This window comes from Dendrobates tinctorius, unplaced genomic scaffold (assembly GCF_039654945.1).
Source record: "Dendrobates tinctorius isolate UK_male_01 unplaced genomic scaffold, ASM3965494v1 ptg000031l, whole genome shotgun sequence".
NCBI classification, from domain to species: domain Eukaryota; kingdom Metazoa; phylum Chordata; class Amphibia; order Anura; family Dendrobatidae; genus Dendrobates; species Dendrobates tinctorius.
In genome coordinates, this window is record NW_027361699.1 from 13,045,470 (window position 1) to 13,063,538 (window position 18,069).

Below are 18,069 nucleotides of genomic sequence, written 5' to 3' on the forward strand. Positions count from 1 at the left end.
TGGACCATGCATCTGTTGTGAGGTGCACCTTTGCACTCACTGATTGCTTGAGTGCATGGACAATGTGGTCTTTCACATGCATGTGGAGGGCTGGGATGGCTTTTTGCGAAAAGAAGTGCCGACTGGGTAGGTCATAGCGTGGTACTGCATAGGCCATGAGCTCGCGGAAAGCTTTGCTTTCAAGCAACCGGTAGGGTATGATCTCTAACAAGATTAGTTTGGCAATGTGGACGTTCAAAGCCAGTGTATGTGGATGAGAGGATGAGTACTTTCTTGTCCTACTCAGAGTCTCTGGTAGGGTGAGCTGGACTTGAGAGCTGCATATGGTGGAACTAGCGGTGGACATGGAGACTGAGAGAGGGTTGGTGATGGTGATGGTGTTGGTGGTGTTGCTGATGGCCTAGATTCTGTCTTTCATAGCAATAACATTGTGATTCCATGACTGCTTTGCACTTGTGATGACACCTCGACATTTGCTGCTGGTGGTGTGCTAACCGGTGGGTTTACAGTGGGGGAAGCGATGTAGCGTTGCTGACTACCTTCATTCGGAGCAGGTGCACATGTGGTACGTGAGGTTTGGTAGTCTGTCCACGCTTGCAAGTGCATGGTGGTTAAATGTCTAAGCATGCAACTGGTATTCAAATTTCTCAGATTTTTCCCTCGGCTAAAGGTCTTTGCGCACTTCTAACAGATAACTTTTGCCTGATCATTAGGATTTTGTTCAAAAAAGTGCCACACTGCACTCTTCCTACTATGGAAGACATTTTGAGGCCTTGCACGGTGTGCTAATTTGACCGTCTGGCTAAGATGTCCTGCAACTCTTTTGGTTTTTGTAACACGTTTTTGGACTGCTACGGTCATGCCAGATGACAGCTGTTGCGATGTGGTTGCCTGCTGCGGATCCTCCTCCTCCTCTTCTGAGCTATTGGAAGCGGCACCCTCTTCCCCCAATGGATGCCAATCTGGGTTCAACAACTGGGTCATCCATCACCTCCTCTTCAATGTCTTGTGCACCTTCCTCTGTGTCACTGTGTAAGGTGGTATAGTATGCAGGAAGGGGCACCTGAGTTTCATCAGGGTCTGATTCTGCCTCAGTACACTGCGAGGACAATGTAGTGCTCTGAGTGAATGTATCAGCAGAAAAATCTAGCAGTGGCTGTGCATCAGTGTACTCCATGTCAGATTCATCTTAGACTGGGGAATTCACGATTTGACTTGTTAACCCAGGCATGGTATGTGAAAAGAGCTCCATGGAGTAATCTGAAGTGTGGCCTGCCACATCCTTCACTTTTAGTAGGGGTGAAGGACACACGGAAAGGTGTTGTTCCTGACCAGGAGCCTCCACTGACGACTCAGTGCTTTTATTTTTTGAAACTTCAGAAGAGGAGGCGAGAGAGTTGGAGGCTGTGTCAGAAATGTAAGCCAAAGCTTGTTCCTGAAGCTCCGGCTTTAAAAGTGGTTTGCCTACTCCCAGAAAAGAGAGCCTTCGAGGCCTCGTGAAGCCAGACGATGACGCAGGCTCAACACCTCCTGCCTTAGGTGCTATTGTGCTTTTAAGACTGCCAAAAGATGCAACACCACCACCACCATCGGGACCAGCTTGCAACTCTCGCCCACTTCCATGGTGTCTTCCAACATACTTCATCATTTTTGTGAAAATGTACCCAAAATATAACCAGCTATATGATACTGTAAAACAAGGTAGAAGGTGTATCTCCTATTGGTGAGAATTTGAATCTCACTATAGATTTGAGGATGCAGAACTATTGTCTCAGGCCCAGGAGAGATTACAACCCAATGTAACAGGCTGAAATTGTTAGGAATCTGGGTTCTATAATGCCTATGCGGGAACCCAGATTCACACATTTGTCTCCAGAGGCTAAGTCCTTTTTCCCAGCTTCTGAGCATGCCCACGGGGCGAGCTCCCATTGGAGTCCAGTAGTCAGGTGCTCAGGTCCTGCTCCTGATTTCATTGGCTTGACTCAGGGCTCTGGAGATTTCCGGCAGGTCTCGTACGCTATAAATAGTGCACATGGCCGTTATGCCATGCGCTAGTATTTTTATACTGCTGCTGTGTGTATGGTGACGGATGCTTGGACTGGTGACTGACTCATTAAGAAACCCCTTCCTTCGGTTATTACGTCTGTGTGAGTGAGTGGTATTCTGTCAGCACCTGCGCCAGGACGCTCAAGCTCCATCTTTCCAGCAGCTTAGCGTCCTGCATCGCGCTTGTGATATTTGCGGTTGCAGCCTTTCCAGGCATGCACAGTTGCGACGCCGAGCACACGTGTACACGGTAAGTCCGCTCGGTTGTAGTGACTGTATTCAACTACTCCTGTTTCCGGCTACCGCACGTGTGCCTCTGAGATCCTGTGCTGTTAACAGGCTCAGCGATACTTTGGTATTATTTTTCCCTGCAGCTCTGTGTCATTTAACAGAGCTTGCCTTTTTGCACCTGGGTGAGTTAGAACCCTGTGCATATTACCACTGTAGTGCTCTGCCTCTCTCAGCAGCGGTTTTGTCATCCACCGCACGGCGGACCCCGAGTGGCGAAGGCACTTTAATTATTTATTTTTTTTAGTGCCTTCCGCCACTCCTAACAGAAATTGGATGGTGTATGACAAGGTGGAGGGTGTCTATAGGATTGGTGAGAATTTGAATCTCACGATAGATTTGAGGACGCTGAACTATTGTCTCAGGCCCAGTAGAGATTACACCTCAATGTAACAGGCTGAAATTGGATGGTGTATGACAAGGTGGAGGGTGTCTTTAGGATTGGTGAGAATTTGAATCTCACTATAGATTTGAGGACACTGCACTATTGTCTCAGGCCCAGTAGAGATTACACCTCAATGTAGCAGGCTGAAATTGGATGGTGTATGACAAGGTGGAAGGTGTCTATAGGATTGGTGAGAATTTGAATCTCATTATAGATTTGAGGACGCTGAACTATTGTCTCAGGCCCAGTAGAGATTACACCTCAATGTAACAGGCTGAAATTGGATGGTGTATGACAATGTGGAGGGTGTCTTTAGGATTGGTGAGAATTTGAATCTCACTATAGATTTGAGGACACTGCACTATTGTCTCAGGCCCAGTAGAGATTACACCTCAATGTAACAGGCTGAAATTGGATGGTGTATGACAAGTTTGAGGGTGTCTATAGGATTGGTGAGAATTTGAATCTCACTATAGATTTGAGGACGCTGAACTATTGTGTCAGGCCCAGTAGAGATTACACCTCAATGTAACAGGCTGAAATTGGATGGTGTATGACAAGGTAGAGGGTGTCTATAGGATTGGTGAGAATTTGGATCTCACTATAGATTTGAGGACGCAGAACTATTGTCTCAGGCCCAGGAGAGATTACACCTCAATGTAACAGGCTGAATTTGGATGGTGTATGACAAGGTGGAGGGTGTCTATAAGATTGTAGAGAATTTGAATCTCACTATAGATTTGAGGATGCAGAACTATTGTCTCAGGCCCAGGAGAGATTACACCTCAATGTAACAGGCTGAAATTGGATGGTGTATGACAAGGTGGAGGGTGTCTATAGGATTGGTGAGAATTTGTATCTCACTAGAGATTTGAGGACGCTGACAATGGTGCTCTCAGTCCAAGTATGGACGCAGGCAGCCTAATAAGCAGGACTGCTGCACACACAAAAGGGTGGAAAAATGAACGCTGGTAACTGTGCAGAAAAGAGGAACAAAAGTATTTTTGCTTTTAAAAAAGCAGTTTGCACAGCAGAGTGCAAACAGCAATGCAGCTATCAGGGAGCCTTATAAGGCAGCCTATTAACCAATAGAGCTGATGCACAAAATAGAGCCTCCCCTGTCACTGCACACAAAGTGTTGTGTTGTAAGTGGAAATCGATAACAGCCAAAGCAGTTTTTTGGTTCTTCTTCCCTGCCTAACGCTCTCCCTTATTCTGAATCAGCAGCAGCAACCTCTCCCTAATGCTAAGATCGGCAAAAGTAAGATGGCGGTCGGCATTCACGCCCTTTTATAGCCCTTGTGACGCCACACAAAGCTAGCCAATCACTTGCATGCCCGTCTCAAAGATGGTGGTGACCGATGCCTATGTCATCGCGTTGCCCACAGTATGCGTCCTCCATCATTGGCTGCAAAAGGGCGCTGGAAGCATCTTTTGAAACGTGACTTTGGCGCTCTGGTCGCTGACCTCGTGGCCGACCTCACGCTATGGTTTGGTTTCATTTCATGAAACCCGACTTCAGCGAAAGTCGCTGACTTTTGAATATGACTGACCCGTTTCGCTCAACTCTAGTCGTGAATCACATGGAGTTTATTGCAGACGGAGTGTGCATTCCGGAGTGATCCAGATAGAGAGAGCCGGGTGGTTTGTGTCAAAGGCACAGATTTGAGGTTGGAAAGATTTTGGGTGTTTTTATTGGATTGGGAGTGATAGAAGGGGATAATGATGGAAGGTATGAGCTGTGGTCGTCCAGGATTGGGAGATATGTCACCAGCAGTGAGGAGAAGCAGAGAGAGGCAGAGCAGGTGGGAGGAGGAGAGTGGGAGATGTGTTTTGTTTGTTATTAGGAGCGATCTCAAGTTGAGGAGCAGGTCAGCGGAGGAGGTCAGGTGGGGAGGCAAGAGGGAAGGAGAGATTATTACGTGGTTAGAGGATGTTGGGGTCTGTGGATAGCGATGGAGAGTCAGTAGTAATGGAGGCAAAACCATTAGAGCATATGTCAGCATGGCAAGAGTAATTGTGGAGCTAACAGAAAAAAGTTAGAAAATGTAAACCTAGTTTAGGTGTACCTTCTGGTCACTTCTGGCTCATTTCAGGCATATTTCAATTTTTATCCTTAAAATGACATCCTTGGAATTACAGACCAGGGTCCAGACAGATCAATGGTCTTAACTTATAACAGCTCAAATGCACATAAAACAAGTCAGGTGTGATCAGGAGGGAGGGGCAGCAGGGACACTGGTTGCCCACACAGGAGGGGATTAATTAGAAGTCAGGAAGGGAGAAAAAAAACAGATGCAAAAGGTAAACCATTGATAGCAGACATATACAGGAATGATTGGGGTTCAGGAAAGATGGGTGATGATGGTATTTCAGCCAGGGGACATACCATTGACAGCAGACAGATACAGGAGTGATTGGGGTTCAGGAAAGATGGGTATGGGTGATGATGGTATTTCAGCCAGGGGACATACCTGAGGTTGAAGCAGATCGATTGTCAGATTGTTACCAATAGTGAAGCATAGTGACAACAACAATGAAGCATCTATAGCATCTATATACTTCAGGCATATTTCAATTTTTATCCTTAAAATGACATCCTTGGAATGACAGACCAGGGAGATATCCCGCCATTTTATTTTCCAGCAAGAATTGGCAGAGGGCCAAGGGATGGAGGAGGGATCAGGGGATGGGGAGGTACCAGGGGGGCTTTGAGACCTATATGTCAGAAAAGATAAAAATGTTTTTAATAGCGGGCACTCTTTTTCTTAATGTGATCGCCATCACTCATGGTGATCACATGATCTGGGACTGGAAAAAGCAGCCCTGATTATGTTCTCCAGGGTCTCAGCTGCCCCCAATAGCTGAAACCCAAGAGATTATCCAATGCTGGGGGGGCACTATACCCTTATTCTCAATCATCATTTTAAAATGGCAATGATGGAGTAAGGCCCCATACCGGATGCCTTTTTAAAGCATATAGGCAGTTGTTAAGTGGTTAAATCATTCCTATCCACTGTGTTGCAGTTGTGGTAAGTGGTGTTCCAAGGCTCTCTGTTGTCTCTTTCAAAATGTGTTGGGATGGGCCAAAGACAATCAATCATTTATTGCCTTGCATAGGACAACATTGCATGTATTCTCAATGGTTTTAAATATTTTTAATTTTTTCCTAAAAAATATAATTTATTGAAGTAAAATTGTAGCTGTCATTAATTTACCTTGTGAAAACTAATCAATAACTAAAAGAAAGAGTTGGGTTTCACATACACAACATTAGGTGACTTGTACAGACAAAATATATTAAAACCATCTACTTCACCTGAACAAGCTGCACTCCAAAAACTGCATTGCAAAGAAGCAAAAAATTATTTTTGCCACATGGATAATCAACCAAGTGACACACTACCACCCACACAGACATACTTTTCAAACCATAATCCGTATTCAAGAAATCTGGTTTATACAAATATAGTTGGTTTACTCATAATTAATATCTGCCTGACCGATTACCATTATTATTATTTCAGTCTGGAACATTGATAGCTTCAGGCATCTATGCAGGCAGCCCACTTACTTGTCTCTAGCAGTCACAGCTTGCAAACAAACATAAGTGTTGTAAACATTCTATAACTTAATTCAGAGCAAGGTCAACCCTTAATCCTCAAAATCCCTAAACTGCGCTTGTTCTGAATTGAACACCTGAACTAAAGAGAATGAACACAATGAAAGAATGATAATTGTAAACTATATGTTCCAGGTTTACTTCCATCAGGGCTAGATGTGTCTGCAAGATATTGCTGGTACTTCAGAATGACACAAGGGAATGAATGAGTAAAATGAACTGTGACAACACTATACTCAACAAACACAAGAAACATGAAACAAATTCATTGAATTCTGCAGCCCTAATAAATTTGTTTTCTGGAAACTACACAGCATTGCCTTCATGTAATGGAATCAAAGGGATTCAGTTATCCTTTCACTGGCAAATAAGGCTATGATATTAAAAAGGTGTAATCTGTCAAACATAAAATAACACAATGCTGAATGACAAACACAATGCAGGTAAAGAACCATACAATTTTAATGGAAATAAGTAAATGTGTAACTACTAGAGTTGAGCGATACCAGCCGATACTTGAAAATATCGGATCGGAATGGATCGGCCGATCTTAAAAAAAAGTATCGGTATCGCCGATTCCGATACCGGGAACCAATGCAAGTCAATGGGGCCAAAATATCGGAATTAAAAAAAAACCTTTCTTTCCTTGTAGGTTAATTCTACATGAAGAAAAACAACTAAGAATAATGTAGAATGTATTGTGGGAGGTGGAGGAGACATTAAAGCCATAGAGGTTTAGCCCAATCAAATGGAATAGCAGGAATTAAACTTTTTTTTTTAAAGATGTTAGGAGTTACAAAGATATTGACTATGTTAGCCTCATTTATATTTTGCCAGACATGTATGTCTTCTTCTTCTACTTCCTTTTTTTACATTCTTCTTCTTCTTCTTCTACTTCCTTTTTTTACATTCTTCTTCTTCTTCTTCTACTTCCTTTTTTTACATTCTTCTTCTTATTCCTTTTTTTACATTCTTCTTCTTCTTCTTCTACTTCCTTTTTTTACATTCTTCTTCTTCTTCTTCTTCTTCTTCTTCTTCTTCTTCTTCTTCTTCTTCCTTTTCTTACATTCTTCATATTCTTCTTATTCAACAATTATTATTCTACATATTCAGCTTCTTCATCTTCTTCCTATTCTTCTTCATCATATTCTTGTTTGTGTCAGGCATTCCTGTAGTTGTTATCTAGAAAAGTTAGAAGTTTACACCTTCCGTTCTGCCTGTCACAAAAGATTTACAACAGGATTTGTCCGCGTTCAGTTTGGCCTGCAGAAGCAGGCCTTTTCCAGGGGCACCACGAGGAGGAACGGACTCACCCCCATACACTGCTTAGTCTTCTTCTGCTTATAAATAAGATAATATCATTTGCTCAGAGTATTAGTCTTATGCTTAATGTTCTTCTGCTTTGTTTTTTTTATGCTTCTTTGTCTTCTCTCTCTTGTTGTTCTGCATCTTGGTGGTTGTCTTCCTGTTCTTTGTCCTCTTGAACCAGCTGACGGTACTGGCACCCGGAGGGGCAGCAGAAGGAACAAGAGCCAATGGCACTACCGAGGACCAGCTGACGGTGCTGGAACCCGGTTACTAAGCAGGAGGTACCTGTGCTACAAAGCACTACCAAGGACCAGCAGACGTTGCCGGAACTCGGATACCGAGATGGAGGCACCTAGGCCAAACGCTCTGACGAGAACCAGCTGACGGTGCTGGAACCCGGAGGGGTAGCATAAGCTGCAAGAGCAAATGGAAATAGCGAGGACCAGCTGACAGTGCTGGCACCCGGAGGGGCAGCAGAAGGAATAAGAGCCAATGGCACAACCGAGGACCAGCTGACGGTGCTGGAACCCGGTTACTAAGCAGGAGGTACCTGTGCTACAAAGCACTACCAAGGACCAGCAGACGTTGCCGGAACTCGGATACCGAGATGGAGGCACCTAGGCCAAAGGCTCTGACGAGAACCAGCTGACGGTGCTGGAACCCGGAGGGGTAGCATAAGCTGCAAGAGCAAATGGAAATAGCGAGGACCAGCTGACAGTGCTGGCACCCGGAGGGGCAGCAGAAGGAATAAGAGCCAATGGCACAACCGAGGACCAGCTGACGGTGCTGGAACCCGGTTACTAAGCAGGAGGTACCTGTGCTACAAAGCACTACCAAGGACCAGCAGACGTTGCTGGAACTCGGATACCGAGATGGAGGCACCTAGGCCAAAGGCTCTGATGAGAACCAGCTGACGGTGCTGGAACCCGGAGGGGTATCAGAAGTTACCCCTGAAAAGCAAAGTTGGCATGCCGCAAGCTGGCCGCAGTTACCGAATCACACAGTCCTACAGGGGGTGCTTGTCCTACTGGCACTATGGAACAAACCTTTCTTACCAGAACCCGCAGTCCACATAGGAAGCACCTAAACTGCTGGCACCCTAGCCTCGGCTAACCCAACCGCAACACGACATGGCAACTTGGGGTGGCAAACTGACATTGACACTTCCCGGAAACAGCAGGCAGGGCTGGAACCAAGCTGGGCAGGAGGGAGTACCCGTGCCAAAGTCAGTTATGAGCAGCAACTGGCGATGTTGGAGCCCAGGACAAGCACTTAGCAGGCTGAGGCCTGATGTGCTGTCAATTGGGAGGCAGCAGGACAGATTGCCATCAAAACAGCAGGGGAACAGCTGACGTTACTGAACCCCACAAACACAGGAGCTAGTGTTTTACTCTGTGAAGACGGCACTTCCGAGCAACAACTGGCTGTGTTGAAGCCCAGGGACAAGCACGGAGCAGGCTTAGGCTGCATTGAAGAAATTTTAAGATCGGTTGTAGACTACTAATTTGAACCAAGCTCCACTTAGGCCTGTGGATTCACTGATTTTCGTATTTCCCCTGTCCTCCAACCCCGCCAGTTACAGCTCCGAAGTGGCGTCTGCACAATCCACACTTGTTCCTGTGTTACAGGTGTTCAGTCCGGTCAGTTAATCCCCTGATGTGTGTCCGGCAATGTCGCCTGCTCTGTCCACATTCCGATAATGGGAATGTGGACAGAGCAGGCGACATTGCCGGACACACATCAGGGGATTAACTGATCGGACTGAACACCTGTAACACAGGAACAAGTGTGGATTGTGCAGACGCCACTTCGGAGCTGTAACTGGCAGGGTTGGAGGACAGGGGAAATACGAGAGACAGTGGAGCCACAGGCCTAATTGGAGCACGGTTAAAAATCAGTAGTGGTACGACTGTGTAGGCAGCAGGAGACTTTGCCATCCACACAGCAGGGGATCAGCTGACATTACTGAACCCCACTGAGACACGGGAGCAAGTATCTCTTTCCGTGTGGACGGCACTTCCGAACTACAACTGGCTGTGTTGAAGCCCAGGAAATAGGAGGGTGTAGGCAGAGGCCTACTGAATTTTGAATGAGGTGACAGCAGGAGAGACTGCCATCCACACAGCAGGGGATCAGCTGACGTTACTGAACCCCACTGAGACACGGGAGCAAGTGTCTCTTTCCGTGTGGACGGCACTTCCGAACTACAACTGGCTGTGTTGAAGCCCAGGAAATAGGAGGGTGTAGGCAGAGGCCTACTGAATTTTGAATGAGGTGACAGCAGGAGAGACTGCCATCCACACAGCAGGGGATCAGCTGACGTTACTGAACCCCACTGAGACACGGGAGCAAGTATCTCTTTCCGTGTGGACGGCACTTCCGAACTACAACTGGCTGTGTTGAAGCCCAGGAAATAGGAGGGTGTAGGCAGAGGCCTACTGTATTTTGAATGAGTTTACAGCAGGAGAGACTGCCATCCACACAGCAGGGGATCAGCTGACGTTACTGAACCCCACTGAGACACGGGAGCAAGTGTCTCTTTCCGTGTGGACGGCACTTCCGAACTACAACTGGCTGTGTTGAAGCCCAGGAAATAGGAGGGTGTAGGCAGAGGCCTACTGTATTTTGAATGAGTTTACAGCAGGAGAGACTGCCATCCACACAGCAGGGGATCAGCTGACGTTACTGAACCCCACTGAGACACGGGAGCAAGTGTCTCTTTCCGTGTGGACGGCACTTCCGAACTACAACTGGCTGTGTTGAAGCCCAGGAAATAGGAGGGTGTAGGCAGAGGCCTACTGAATTTTGAATGAGGTGACAGCAGGAGAGACTGCCATCCACACAGCAGGGGATCAGCTGACGTTACTGAACCCCACTGAGACACGGGAGCAAGTATCTCTTTCCGTGTGGACGGCACTTCCGAACTACAACTGGCTGTGTTGAAGCCCAGGAAATAGGAGGGTGTAGGCAGAGGCCTACTGAATTTTGAATGAGTTTACAGCAGGAGAGACTGCCATCCACACAGCAGGGGATCAGCTGACGTTACTGAACCCCACTGAGACACGGGAGCAAGTATCTCTTTCCGTGTGGACGGCACTTCCGAACTACAACTGGCTGTGTTGAAGCCCAGGAAATAGGAGGGTGTAGGCAGAGGCCTACTGTATTTTGAATGAGTTTACAGCAGGAGAGACTGCCATCCACACAGCAGGGGATCAGCTGACGTTACTGAACCCCACTGAGACACGGGAGCAAGTATCTCTTTCCGTGTGGACGGCACTTCCGAACTACAACTGGCTGTGTTGAAGCCCAGGAAATAGGAGGGTGTAGGCAGAGGCCTACTGAATTTTGAATGAGGTGACAGCAGGAGAGACTGCCATCCACACAGCAGGGGATCAGCTGACGTTACTGAACCCCACTGAGACACGGGAGCAAGTATCTCTTTCCGTGTGGACGGCACTTCCGAACTACAACTGGCTGTGTTGAAGCCCAGGAAATAGGAGGGTGTAGGCAGAGGCCTACTGTATTTTGAATGAGTTTACAGCAGGAGAGACTGCCATCCACACAGCAGGGGATCAGCTGACGTTACTGAACCCCACTGAGACACGGGAGCAAGTGTCTCTTTCCGTGTGGACGGCACTTCCGAACTACAACTGGCTGTGTTGAAGCCCAGGAAATAGGAGGGTGTAGGCAGAGGCCTACTGTATTTTGAATGAGTTTACAGCAGGAGAGACTGCCATCCACACAGCAGGGGATCAGCTGACGTTACTGAACCCCACTGAGACACGGGAGCAAGTATCTCTTTCCGTGTGGACGGCACTTCCGAACTACAACTGGCTGTGTTGAAGCCCAGGAAATAGGAGGGTGTAGGCAGAGGCCTACTGAATTTTGAATGAGGTGACAGCAGGAGAGACTGCCATCCACACAGCAGGGGATCAGCTGACGTTACTGAACCCCACTGAGACACGGGAGCAAGTATCTCTTTCCGTGTGGACGGCACTTCCGAACTACAACTGGCTGTGTTGAAGCCCAGGAAATAGGAGGGTGTAGGCAGAGGCCTACTGAATTTTGAATGAGGTGACAGCAGGAGAGACTGCCATCCACACAGCAGGGGATCAGCTGACGTTACTGAACCCCACTGAGACACGGGAGCAAGTATCTCTTTCCGTGTGGACGGCACTTCCGAACTACAACTGGCTGTGTTGAAGCCCAGGAAATAGGAGGGTGTAGGCAGAGGCCTACTGTATTTTGAATGAGTTTACAGCAGGAGAGACTGCCATCCACACAGCAGGGGATCAGCTGACGTTACTGAACCCCACTGAGACACGGGAGCAAGTGTCTCTTTCCGTGTGGACGGCACTTCCGAACTACAACTGGCTGTGTTGAAGCCCAGGAAATAGGAGGGTGTAGGCAGAGGCCTACTGTATTTTGAATGAGTTTACAGCAGGAGAGACTGCCATCCACACAGCAGGGGATCAGCTGACGTTACTGAACCCCACTGAGACACGGGAGCAAGTATCTCTTTCCGTGTGGACGGCACTTCCGAACTACAACTGGCTGTGTTGAAGCCCAGGAAATAGGAGGGTGTAGGCAGAGGCCTACTGTCTTTGTAATGCGGAGACAGCAGGAGAGACTGCCATCTCCACAGCAGGGGAACAGCTGGCAGTGCTGAACCCCACTAACACTTGAACGAATGTGTTTGGCTCTGTGGAGACGACACTTCTGAACACCAACTGACGCTGTTGGAGCCCAGGATTAGGCGAGGAGCAGGCTGGGGCCTACTGGATTTTGGCAGGTGAAGGCAGCAGGAGACTTGCCATCTCCACAGCAGGGGAACAGCTGGCAGTGCTGAACCCCACTAACACTTGAACGAATGTGTTTGGTTCTGTGGAGACGACACTTCTGAACACCAACTGACGCTGTTGGAGCCCAGGATTAGGCGAGGAGCAGGCTGGGGCCTACTGGATTTTGGCAGGTGAATGCAGCAGGAGACTTGCCATCTCCACAGCAGGGGAACAGCTGGCAGTGCTGAACCCCACTAACACTTGAACGAACGTGTTTGGCTCTGTGGAGACGACACTTCTGAACACCAACTGACGCTGTTGGAGCCCAGGATTAGGCGAGGAGCAGGCTGGGGCCTACTGGATTTTGGCAGGTGAAGGCAGCAGGAGACTTGCCATCTCCACAGCAGGGGAACAGCTGGCAGTGCTGAACCCCACTAACACTTGAACGAATGTGTTTGGCTCTGTGGAGACGACACTTCTGAACACCAACTGACGCTGTTGGAGCCCAGGATTAGGCGAGGAGCAGGCTGGGGCCTACTGGATTTTGGCAGGTGAATGCAGCAGGAGACTTGCCATCTCCACAGCAGGGGAACAGCTGGCAGTGCTGAACCCCACTAACACTTGAACGAACGTGTTTGGCTCTGTGGAGACGACACTTCTGAACACCAACTGACGCTGTTGGAGCCCAGGATTAGGCGAGGAGCAGGCTGGGGCCTACTGGATTTTGGCAGGTGAAGGCAGCAGGAGACTTGCCATCTCCACAGCAGGGGAACAGCTGGCAGTGCTGAACCCCACTAACACTTGAACGAATGTGTTTGGCTCTGTGGAGACGACACTTCTGAACACCAACTGACGCTGTTGGAGCCCAGGATTAGGCGAGGAGCAGGCTGGGGCCTACTGGATTTTGGCAGGTGAATGCAGCAGGAGACTTGCCATCTCCACAGCAGGGGAACAGCTGGCAGTGCTGAACCCCACTAACACTTGAACGAATGTGTTTGGCTCTGTGGAGACGACACTTCTGAACACCAACTGACGCTGTTGGAGCCCAGGATTAGGCGAGGAGCAGGCTGGGGCCTACTGGATTTGGGCAGGTGAAGGCAGCAGGAGACTTGCCATCTCCACAGCAGGGGAACAGCTGGCAGTGCTGAACCCCACTAACACTTGAACGAATGTGTTTGGCTCTGTGGAGACGACACTTCTGAACACCAACTGACGCTGTTGGTGCCCAGGATTACGCATGCCGCATGCAGAGGCCAATGGGCAGCGGTTTTTATGGAGGTTGTGGACTACTACTGATTCTAACCATGCTCCACTTAGGCCTCTGGCTCCACTGTCTCTACTATTTACCCTGGCCTCCAACCCCGCCAGCTACATCTCTGAAGTGGCGTCAGCACAATCTACACTTGTTCCTGTGTTACTGGTGCTCAGTCCCATCAGTTGATCCCCTGATGTTTGTCCGGCAAGTTCGCCAGCTCTGTCCTCATTCCCACTACTGGTTATGGGAATGTGGACAGAGCAGGAGACCTTGCCGGACACACATCAGGGGATAAACTGATGGGACTGAGCCACAGGAACACAGGAACAAGTGTAGATTGTGCTGACGCCACTTCAGAGATGTAGATGGCGGGGTTGGAGGTCAGGGGAAATAGTAGAGACAGTGGAGCCAGAGACCTAAGTTGGGCACGGTTAAAAATCAGTAGTGGTTTGAATGTTGATGGAGCTGGTGACTCTGCCGTCCACACAGCAGGGGATCAGCTGGCATTACTGAACCCCAGTAACACAGGAGCTAGTGTGTTTCTCTGTGCAGACGACACATCTGAGCGACAACTGGCTGTGTTGAAGCACAGGGATTATAGTTCAGGTGGTAGAAAAATGAACACACCAGCAGACCTGGATACAGTTGCCAACCACTAATTTAGTCTGTAAGAGGAATGGCAAAGTCTTTGGAGATCCAGGCCTTGTTCATTTTCAGAAAAGTCAGCCGGTCAACATTATCGGAAGATAGTCGCGTGCGACGGTCTGTTAGTACACCACCTGCGGCACTAAAGACACGTTCCGATAATACACTGGCAGCAGGGCAAGCCAGCACCTCCAATGCATACTGGCTAAGCTCTGGCCATGTATCCAGCTTAGAGACCCAAAACTTGAAGGGGGAAGAGCCATCTGGGAGTACAGCGACAGGGCAAGACATGTAGTCTGACACCATCTGACGGAAGCGTTGCCTCCTGCTGACTCGAGGCGTCGCTGATGGTGTAGACAATTGTGGTGGACACACAAAACTTTGCCACATTTGGGCCATAGTGGTCTTGCCTTGTGCTGCGGCACTGCCTCTGCTCCCTCTTTGTGCAGAGTTTCCTCCACTGCCTCGACGCACAGAGCTGCTTTGTAAAGCACTTGCAACAATGCTGTCGGGTGGAATGGAAAACATTATGGACTGCACCAGTGACTCTTCGTACTCCCGCATTTTACGCTCCCGGTTCAACGTTGGTATGAGCCTTTGTACGCTGTCCCGGTAGCGAGGATCTAGGAGGGTGTACACCCAATAATCAGCCGAGACGAGAATGTGGGCGATGCGGCGGTCGTTTCTCAGGCACTGCAGCATGAAATCAACCATGTGCTGCAGACTCCCAACTGCCAAAGAACCGCTGTCCCCTGTTTGAGGCGTGACCTCGACCTGCTCTGCATCACCCCACCCTCGCTGTACATACTGAGTAGAGGTTTGTGTACCTCCCTCCTCTGGAGAGATGTCTTCCTCCTCCATCGACTCCTCCTCATCCTCCTCACAAAGTGTCCCCTGCCTAGGCCTTTGTGAGGAAACACGTAGCGCAGACTGTCCAGAAGCAGATGGCATTTGGGACTCCTCATCCTCCACCTCTTCTGAAACCTCATCCCTTAGTGCTTGCAGTGTTTGTTGAAGCAGGCAGATAAGGGGGACAGTCATGCTGACTAGTGCATCATCTGCACTCGCCATCCGCGTGGATTCATCGAAGGCACGCAAAACGAGGCAGATGTCCTTCATAGAGGCCCACTCAATGGTGCTGAAGTGTGAACGGCGCACAGTGCGACTTGTTTGCGCCTGATGCAGCTGGTACTCCATGACTGCTGCCTGCTGCTCACACAACCGCTCCAACATATGTAACGTTGAATTCCACCGGGTGGGTAGGTCACATATGATGCGATGTTCTGGAAGGCCAAATCGTCGCTGCAGAGCAGCGAGGCGCGATCTTGCCGTGCTGGAACGTCGCAAGTGAGCGCACTCTATGCGGACCTTGTGCAACAGTGCATCAAGATCCGGATAGTCCCTCAGAAAGCTCTGCACGACCAAGTTAAGAACATGTGCCAGACATGGGATGTGTGTGAGGTTGCCTAGGCCAAGAGCTGCCACCAGATTTCGGCCATTGTCACACACTACCAAGCCCGGCTGGAGATTCGCTGGCCCAAACCACACATCGCTCTCCAGCTTGATAGCATTCCAGAGCTCCTGCGCTGTGTGGCTTCGATTCCCCAAAGAAATTAATTTGAGTACAGCCTGTTGACGTTTGGCCACGGCTGTGCTCATATCGGTCGTAACAGGCTCCTGCTCTGCTGTTTCTGAGGAACTTGAGTAGGAGGAGGAGTCTATGTGTACAGACTGGAGTCCTGCAATCCGTGGCGTTGGAAGAACACGTACAGCGCCACTCTCCAGATCCGTACCCGGCTCCACAACATTGACCCAGTGGGCAGTGAGGGAAAGGTATCGTCCCTGTCCATGGTTACTGGTCCACGCATCGGTGGTCAGGTGGACCTTGCTACTAACGGCGTTTAGTAGCGCATGTTTTATTTTGCCCTCAACATGTTTCTGCAGGGCAGGGACGGCTCGCCTGCTGAAATAAAAGCGGCTGGGCACGTTGTATTGGGGGACTGCCAATGCCATTAAGTCCCGGAAGGTGTCAGTGTCCACCAGCCTGAATGACAGCATTTCAACTGCCAGAAGTTTGGCAATGCCAGCATTCAGAGACTGTGCTCGGGGATGGTTTGCCGAGTAAGGGCGCCTTTTATCCCATGCCTGTGCTACCGATGGCTGTGATGGATGGGAACGTGCTGTTATGGGTGGAATCTGACAGGGTCTCCGGACAACAGTGGCAGAGGTTCTTCCTTGGCGATCCTGTGAGGAAGCCGAACCAGCAGTGTGTGAGCTGGAGGAAGAGGGCCCAACACGAACTGAAGAGATGGTAGGTGGTGCTGTACGTTGGCCTACGTCTTGAGGGTGTCTATGCAACTCCAACTCGTGCTTGGTGCGCACATGTTTCCACATATTTGTGGTATTGAGGTTGCTGACATTTCTCCCTCTTTTGACTCTCTGATGACACAGCTTGCATTTGACAAAGCAAATGTCATCTGCAACTGTGTCAAAAAAGGACCACGCACTGCAACTCTTGTGAGCGCCCGGTTTGCCTTTGGAAGGAGGAATGCTCCTAACGGGTGCCGAAGTGGAGGGTACAGGCAACCAAGTCTTCCCCCTCCCTCTGCCTCCTGTTTTGGCCGGTAGGGGAATCTCTTCCTCCGAGCTGCTCCCACCACCTTCCTGTTGCTCACGCCATGATGGGTCAAGGACCTCATCATCTTCCCTCCCCTCTTCAAACAGCTGCTTCTCCGGGGTTGTCTCGCCAGCACCGTACGCACCAGAAAGTGGCAACTGAGTCTCGTCATCATCTGATGCGTACTGAGGTGTGCTGACCATAGGCACTGGCCCACTCGCCTCTTCAGATTCAGAGGGACAAAGAAGTTGCGCATCACTGCATACTCCCTCTTCTTCACATTCAGGAATGCTGCTTGGCTGGCCCCCTCTTTCCAAGCCAACAGATTCCGAGAACAGAAGTAGAGATTGTGATGGCTCCTGTCCATGTCTCTCTGACTGCCTGGGCACTTTGGCAGGTGGTGAAGAGACAGATGGTTGCTCTTCGGTGCTCTGACCCTGAGAGGATGCGGAAGTAATTGAAGTCGATGCGTTAGCTGCCATCCATCCGACAACGGCTTCAATTTGTTCCTCCCGCAGCAGTGGGGTACGTTGAGGTCCTACAAAGCTGCGCATAAAGGACTGTTGCCTGCTAAAACTGGGGGATGCTGATCCACTGGTGCCCGCAGCAGGCCCAGAATCCCCACGTCCTCTACCTGTAGAATCCCCACGTCCTCTCCCTGCAGAATCCCCACGTCCTCTCCCTGCTGAAACTCCACGCCCACGCCCACGCCCCCGCGCCTTACTCCCTGCCTTCTTCATCTTGCAAGACTGCTTAAGATAGGCAAAAAAGGACAAAGGGGGGCCTTAGTGTGCTTATTCCTGAACAGCTGGTTACAGGTACAAGAAACACTAATTTTATGAAGTGTGTGTGTGTGGACTAGACTTTAATAGGAGCTGATGTGGCCTACACAAGTTCAAAATGTAGTGTTTGGTGAACTTTTTATGTGGTTTCTTTGTTTGAAACAAACTCAAAGTATGAGAACAAAGAATTGAAACTGATAGTATCACCAACTTTTTGGAGCTATTACAATGCAGGCAGGTAACCTACAATGCAAAAGATGAGGCTCCAAAAAAATTGGGTAATACTAATCTGGCTGCGCCGGCAGGGCACAAGCCAGAAAAAAAGGCTCCTCTATCTACT